Source organism: Glycine max, chromosome 14 (assembly GCF_000004515.6).
Source record: "Glycine max cultivar Williams 82 chromosome 14, Glycine_max_v4.0, whole genome shotgun sequence".
Lineage (NCBI taxonomy): Eukaryota > Viridiplantae > Streptophyta > Magnoliopsida > Fabales > Fabaceae > Glycine > Glycine max.
Window position 1 is genome coordinate 20,626,852 of NC_038250.2, and position 8,802 is coordinate 20,635,653.

At 33.7% G+C, this 8,802-nt stretch overlaps 1 pseudogene; it reads right to left on the bottom strand.

Annotated features, from left to right (window-relative positions):
- Positions 1-3,515: 3,515 nt before the first annotated feature.
- On the bottom strand, positions 3,516-4,879 carry LOC102668932 (uncharacterized; annotated as a pseudogene).
- Between the last annotated feature and the right edge of the window lie 3,923 nt (positions 4,880-8,802).

Consider the following 8,802-nt stretch of genomic DNA (forward strand, 5'->3'; position numbering starts at 1 on the left):
AATATTACAAAAAGACTTTAACAACATGAACTATATAAGACATTTGATAAATTTTGTAAAACATGTTAGTAACATTTATTCATAATTTTGCCACATTTTCCGAATGTCGTCAAAAGTTTTTAATAACATTTCTATTAAGTGTTTGATAAAAAAAATATTACTAAAGATCAAATTTGTAATTGGATGGTCTTGATTGACTTGTCGACTAATACCAAAAAAAACTACCATTGAAATATACCGCTTGACTTCCATATCAATAATTAAGAGAGATAGTATACTTAAGCTTCGATACTTTGTTAGCAATCCACCAGAAGACCACACCAACAGGCACAGGAGGAAGACAACATGACCAGCTTATTTGCAGGATTATGAGACCTAAGAGATTGGCCTGAGGAAATGGTGCCAAATAGAAATCAGAAATCAGTTGCAACCAAATTATATTTCTAGGATTAATAAATAGTTTGGTATAATTATGTTACACAAGTTTGTTAGGGATTCTGTTATCCTAATACTATATTAAGAAGGTTGTAGATAATGAAAAGTAGAGAAAAGTTTACCTATATTCCATAGTCCACAGGAGGTTTCCTTGTCCTCGAAACAAGGCTTGTGCGATCTTTACCTCTGCTCTAACAATTGGTCCGACTTGCCATGGCCGACCACGGCACCCGCAAAACCACTACCGACCGCCTTGAGGAAGCCATATCCTGCCTATCCGTCAACCACACATCCCTCGCCGACAAACATACAGACCTGGCCGATAAGGTCGATTCCATCCTCGACCGTCTCAACCACCTTACCCTTCATACATCCCTTTCCGTTTCCAGCGCCACCCTTGTCCAATGCACTCCAGTGAAATTGGACGTTCCTCGTTTTAACGGAAGGGATGTGATGGGACGGATCTTCAAGATCTCTCAACTGTTCGAATATCAAGGATGCCGAAGGAGGAACGTATTATGGTTGTGTCGTTCTACTTGGACGGACCTGCCCTGAACTGGTACCAGTGGATGTTCCGTAATGGATTCATCACTTCCTAGTCAGGGTTCTTGCAAGCACTTGAATCCCATTTTTCACCATCATTCTATGATGACCCCAAGGGTGCCCTCTTCAAGTTGTCTCAGCACGGTTCGGTCAATGACTACCTAACCGAATTTGAGCAACTCGCCAACCGGGTGATTGGTCTTCCCCCATACTGCCTCCTCAGTTGCTTCATTTTAGGCCTTGCCTCGGACATTTGCAGGGAGGTTTTGGCTGTAGAAGCAAAGCTTCATGGTGAATCAAAGGTGTTTTGATGATAACAAAAGATGATGACAAAGGTGATGACCAAAAGCTCAAAGATCAATCAAAGAACAACTCAAGTGAATCAAGAACATTTCAAGAGTTCAAGATAAGAATCAAGAAGAAAGTTTAGAGTCAAGAATCAAGATTCAAGGTTCAAGATCTCAAGAATCAAGATCAAGATTCAAGGCTCAAGATTCAAGAATCAAGAGAAGGCTTATTCAAGATAAGTATGAAAAGTTTTTCTCAAAAATTGAGTAGCACATGATTTTTCTCAAAACATGTTTACCAAAGAGTTTTTACTCTCTGGTAATCGATTACCAGATTGTTGTAATCGATTACCAGTAGCAAAATTGTTTTGAAAAAGTTTTCAAATTGAATTTACAACGTTCCAATTAATTTCAAAAAGCTGTAATCGATTACAATGTTTTGGTAATCGATTACCAGTGCCTTTGAACGTTGAAATTCAAATTCAAATGTGAAGAGTCACATCCACTACAAGGAAAATGACTTATACCTACAGTCAAAATCTGTCACTAGAAGTCCAAAATCCGTAGGTAGATGTATAAAGGACTTTGTCCTACAGACGTTTTTTGCGTCAACTTTGAGGGGGTATACAGTGACAACTAATAGTCTGTCACTATAGGCTTTACCTACGGATATATTTTTACCTACAGTCAAATTTAACTATCACTATAGGTAACACCTACTATTTTAAATGTGTAGGTAAAAGATATTAATTTATACCTATAATCTCTAACTGTAGGTAAAAGTCAATTTACTTGTACCTACGGTCTTCTGTAGGTAAATGTCATATAATAATAAAACTAGTTCCTAATTACATTATTTTTTTATTATAATTTTTAATTAAATATACATGAGCTTAATTAAATTTGAAAAGTTACAACAACCTGCTACATACAATTAAATTTTTGTTAGCCTAATTTGTGATTGTTGTAACTAGATTGTGAGCTTTGAATGGAAGAAATCCAAACATATCTTTAGTGGTTGACCTCAGAATTTATTTGCTCTCAATTTGAAATTCAAATTAAATGTATATGCTGTGTGCTAATCACGTGGAGTTATGACTAATGACTAACATATTAACATCACTTTTGCCTAGAAAAAGGTTACAGTGGCAAGATTTAAGAACAAAAAAGGGAATGTTTTTAGAGCATGGTTCTTCTATATGTAATATCACGGAACAAAAAAAAGAGCCCAGTAGTATTAAAATGTTGCATGTGCAGCAATTAATTTGGAATCTTGTTTTAACTAGTTGTTTCTTCCATCATAAGCTTGGCATGCTCCTACCTTTTTCTCTCAGAAGCAACAAATTATAGCAACTCCATGAAGCCTGTTTCACAGCAAGAAAGATATTTGTTCTTAGCTTTTAGTTTTACTAGATATGGCATACTTCAAAGGGCTACGTGACAACTGTAATTAAGATGACCCTAAAGCCAAATTGATTGTGTTTTCTGTTGAAAGTTCAAAAAGATTACTTTATCTAGCATACTTCTGCACAACTAATTAATTACATCAACTTATAATTAATTAGAAATTGTTGAAGGGTTACATTTTATGAAGTTGATATGCAGATGAGAATAATTAAAACCTAGGAAGGACATGGAATGGTCAAACAAAATGAGTATGCAACAATAATAGCCAAACATTCATATGAAAATAAGGTTGCTTTTCTGCTTCACATTTTTCCCACCCTCATTCCAATTGTAAAATACTCTTGCTTTAGCATAGGTCTTTCAAGTATGTATTTAACAATTATATATCACCCAATAACATATACAAGAAAACAAACCTCAAAAAAGAAAAATGGGACGTGTAAATTTAACAATATATTATCACAAGCTGGTCCAGTTAATCAATAATTCATTTAGGTGATCCCATCCAGAAAAGATCAATTAGATGACCCAATTATATATTTATAGTGGGGACACAAACAGAATAATCATGTGGTTGATGCTGCCATCATCTTTTCCTTGACCGTGAGAGCCTAAAGAAGGGTCCAATTGCACGAGGGCTTTCCAAATCATCATTCAAGTAAAAGGAACAAGACTGAAGCATAAAATATAGTACTATATTTCAACTCACCTCTAGCTAAGATTGTTTGTAGTTTGATGATCTTTACCGGTAGAATCATTTGTAGGTACCTAAATTAAAAGAATGTTTTTTCTTTGTAAAGTATCATATCATAGTTAAATCGTTGAATAAGTAGAATTATAAATTCATACCTCTTGATCTATAGCTTCTAAGACTTGATTAATTTGTGGATCTTCTGCAAATCGTACTTTAAGCACAACTACAAGGTTTCCAAACAAATTCTCCAACTTTTGAATTCTATTGTTTGTATAAGAGCTTTGAGATGAACTTGCTTGATGTGGAAGCTTGCCAAGACAACGCACACATCCTCTTTTTTCAGGTCCTTTGACTTTTGAATATATATCATTTGTCCAATCAGTAGAATCTTGGGTGCTTTGTAAATTTTGCGAACTCTCTGCTTCAACAATTTTCTTTTTTAGTTCATCCTACATAAATACACCTTATAAATTATTATCATACATCAATATCCTGAATACTTCAATATCACTAAACAAAACTCATCTCCACATTAGTTACTCCCCCTCACCCCATAACCTTCTATTAGAAAATTGAGCAAAACAAAGAAAAAGTATTGAAATAAAAATTAAAATTCTTACAATTACAATAGCAGCCTTTTCAGTAACAATGCTTCCATCTTTTCGAGTTCGAGTGTCAATATAAATTTCTGCCCTAGAAGGTTGCACTCCCTTAGCCTTTGTAGTCTAACATTAGTTAAAAAGATCAATCATCCTATTTGTATTAAGCAATTTAAAAATAAAAAAATATAAAAAAGGCAAACCATCTCATGAATCCGTCTTGGAAGATATTGGTTCCCATGCAATGCAAGTCCTCATATTTTGAGCGGCTCCTTTTGTTGATGTTGCTTATTTTCTATAACCAACAAATATAAAAAGTCAATAATAAAAATAAACATATAATATATAATTGTTATGTTAGCAAAAGGTTGGTGACATTGTCATGTATACCTGTCCTTTCTCAGAACACCAATAATGTACTAAATCACGATATTGAGAAGGATCAACCCTTGGATCTGGGATGTGAGCAATCATTTCCTCCTTAGTTTTGCTCTCATCATATCCTTTTGATTTCAGTTCATATTTAAATTGCCTCCATTTCAGACTCATGTCATCAATCAATATTTTCTTTGTTTGTTCAGTTAATTCAGGAACAAATCGAAACTTACTCTATTATGAGTATCATTAACAAACAAAAAAGATCATTTTGTTAGACATTAGAAGACATAAAATTTTACAAGAAGCAAGATGAAACAACACTTATAAAGTTTTATACCAGACCTGAATTAATTCAACCATGTCAGTAATATAGTCCTTAGGCATGTCTTTCCAGCTAAGAAAATTGATAGGAGCACATTGGTGTCTCCTTACCAAGCTCCCAATTGCATTCAGTAGAGTTTTCCCTTCCCAACCCATAGGATTGCCCCAATGATCTACTTCAACAAGTATGAATTCTCCATCTGGCAAGTCCCACACATCTAGCATATGTGTATAACCTCTGGTTCTCTTTTTATCTAAATCATTCATGGATATGACATTTATCAAACACACACACACACACAGATTTGAACTATATGGAAAAAAGAAACTCACTAGTAAATTTAATCTTATCATATTCTAAAAGATATTCAACTCAAACAGAATTGTACATATAATTCTAACCCAAAAAAGCATATGTGTATAAATACCTTTAGTTGAACTTTCACTTGCACTTTCAAGAGAAGTATGAGACTGAACATGACTATCTTCTTGTATGTGTTGTTCTGTTTGTGATTATTGATTTAGTTAATAAACAATTATGTTATAAATAATTTAATATAAAATAAAGAAATTAAGTTAATAAAATCTTTATACCTCCTTCAAATTGTGCATTTTCTTCAAGTATAGAGTTGTTATTTTGGTTCACTTCAGTAGAGCTTTCAATTGATTGCTCTTTTGCTTGTGATTGACCATCATTTTGAATGATATTCAACTTTCTGCGCTTTCCCATAGTATGCTGAATAAATCAATCCAAAAAATAAAATAAAATAAAAATTAGATATAACAACATTATTGACTATGATTTTTTTAAACACCATGCCAAAAAATAAAAGAAGAATAAAGTAATTACCTAAAAGGCAAATTTAGATTGCTTGTAAGCTATTTTTTCACCAATCTCCAATCACAAAGAATCAAACTATTGAGGAAACAACGAAACAAATTTTGATAAAAAACGGATAACATCATTATATTGTGAGTGATTTTTATACATAACAAAAAATAAACACAAGAGTAATGAATAATAAGAACAAAAAACTAAAGAAAGGAATAAGAGTATATAAATGTAACAAAATGTTCAATACATGTATACTCAAACTATAACCAAATGTTCAAATAGAACAAATAAAAACAAATCAAAAGAAGTCTGCATCGCTCTCATCATCATCTATATAATTATCATCCTTGTCATGTGGTAAAATGTTCTCCATAGGTATTGTAACTTCAATGATATCATCACTATCATCGGCTTCTGGTCTGATCAAATCATTATGATTTATCTCTTGTAAGACTTGTTCATTCCCTTGATCCGTGTCATTGGATTGCTCATCACCCATATCATATACATCTCTGATTTTAGCATGCACAACAACAAGCCAACCATTTTGTGTTTTATTCTCCACATAGAATACTTTCTTAGCTTGAGATGCAAAAACAAATGGATCGTCACATATATCATTCCCTGTATGTTGCAAATAATTGAAATTCACTAATGTCATACCGAAGTTATCAATTTTGCAACCCCTGTTTATATCAACCCAATCACACTTGAAAAGTATAGCCTTATATTTTCCAGAATAATCCAATTGAATTATATCTGTTAGTGCACCATAGTAGTGGATTTCTCCCTCCTTTGGGTTTTTATCTCTTGAACTGGCATAACTTAATGTCTTAACAGTTACAACAATGCCACTATTTTGAGTCTTCAAGCACCTTTCACGTGTCTTTGTATGAAATCTAACTCCATTAACAATGTACCCGCTATATCTTCTCACTATTTCTAGTGGACCACGAGCTAACCACTTGATATCATTTGTCACTAGAGTGCTGTCTTGCTCTTCCAATCGAGCAACTTACCACAATTTTATTTCAAATGGTTAAAATTTTAAATGAATGCAAAATTTAATATTATTGATTCTTCCTAAACTTACTCTTTCACGGAACCAATATGGAAATTCTTTACTATGAATTTTGTCAACTTCATATGGAGATAATCGACGATTTTGTCTCTTGATAAGATCAGTATGGGCTCTATGTAAAAAAGGTTAGAAAAAGTAAGCATTATCATTGATAGAAAGATATTATACAAATATTCAATAAATAAATGAACGTGAAAAAAATTGTATTACTTTCGAAAGTGGTCAACATTGTTGCTATTGAAAAGCACATATCTATGTGCTTGAACCAATGCTTTCTTATCAAGAGAAATCCGAGAAGCTCTTTTTCTCTTCTTCACATTGAATCCAACTTGCTTCTTTCTCCCCAATGGTCTACCTCTAGGATTTAAAACACTTACATTTTCCACAAAACATGAGTCATCATTTCGAGCAAATTGATTAAAATGAGTCTCCACCCTAGATAGATATCTTGAACAAAATATCAAGCATTCATGAGCTAAATATCCTTCTGCAATAGATCTTTCTGGATGTGCTCGATTACGAACAAATGACTTTAGAGTCAAAAGGAACCTAAAAAGAAAATTTTAGGTTACAAATTAAGATAATATCATTTTACTTTATAACTCTAGAATGTTTTAAAATGATTAAAAAGTATTCATACCTTTCAATAGGATACATCCATCGGTAATGTACAGGTCCTCCAACTCTTGCTTCATGTGCCAAATGGATTACCAAATGTACCATTACGGTGAAAAAAGATGGAGGAAAAATCTGTTCTAATTGGCATAATGTTAGAGCTACTTGATGCTCTAGGTGCTCTAAATTACTCTCATTAAGCACCTTGCCACACAACTCCTTGAAGAAACAACAAAGATCGGATATAGCTAAACTCACTTTGTCTGGCAAACAACCTTTCATAGCTATAGGAAGAAACTCTTGCATTAAAAGATGACAATCATAACTTTTGAGACCGGATATTTTGTGTTCCTTCACTTGCACACATCTTGAAATATTAGACAAATATTCATCAGGAGCTTTTATTGTTTTGAGAACTTCCAAAAATGTTTCTTTCTCTTTTGAAGTCATTTGGTAACAAGCTCTAGGAAAATATTGTTTGCCTTTACTTGGGTGCATCTTTGGATGTAATTGGCTTCTAATATTCATATCAACAAGATCATAGCATGCCTTATCATTGTCCTTTGACTTACCTTCTAATTGTAACAACATCCCAATAATGTTATCACACACATTCTTTTCTATGTGCATAACATCAAGATTATGACGGAGCACACTATGTTGCCAATAAGGCAATGTGAACAAAATACTTCTCTTTTTCCATGGTGACCAATCCCCAACTCCATGATATTCCATCTGTCTCAAAGAAAAAGCTCCACTAGGTAGATCAGGTGGAGCTCTAAACTCCTGGGTTCCATCAAAATCTCTTTTATTGTATCTCCACTTATGATCGGCTCTAACCAACGACGATGACACATATAGCAAAACTTTCTACCATAACGCAACCACTTTGAGCCAATCTCAAAACCACAACATGGACAAGCATATTGGCCTCTAGTGCTCCAACCAGACAAATTTGCATAAGCAGAAAAATCATTAATAGTCCACATAATTGCAGCACGCATTTGGAATGACTCTTTTTTACATGCATCAAACGTTTTTACCCCAATTTCCCATAATTCCTTTAATTCTTCCACAAGAGGCTGCATATAAACATCAAGGTTCATACCTGGACCTTTTGGACCAGGAATAAGCAATGAAAGTATAAAATTAGGTTGCTTCATACACATCCATGGAGGAAGATTGTACGGAATCAAGATAACAGGCCAAGTACTATGGGAAATTGCCATAGTTTTGAAAGGATTAAAGCCATCAGTAGCCAAACCTAGTCGAACATTACGAGCGTCACAAGCAAAATCAGGATACTGACAATCAAAATTCTTCCAAGCAAATGAATCAGCTGGATGCCTCAGGAGTCCATCTTTAGTTCGACCAACCTCATGCCATATCATAGAACAAGCTGTTTTTGGTGATACAAAAAGTCTTTGCAATCTAGGTATAAGAGGGAACCAACGAAGAATCTTTGCTGGTATCTTTTTTCTACATTCAACATCATCAGAGTTATATTTCCATCTTGACAAATTGCATTTAGGGCAAATTTCAGCATCAGCCAAATCCTTCCTATACAATATGCATTCATTGGGACAAACATGAATTTTTTCATAAGA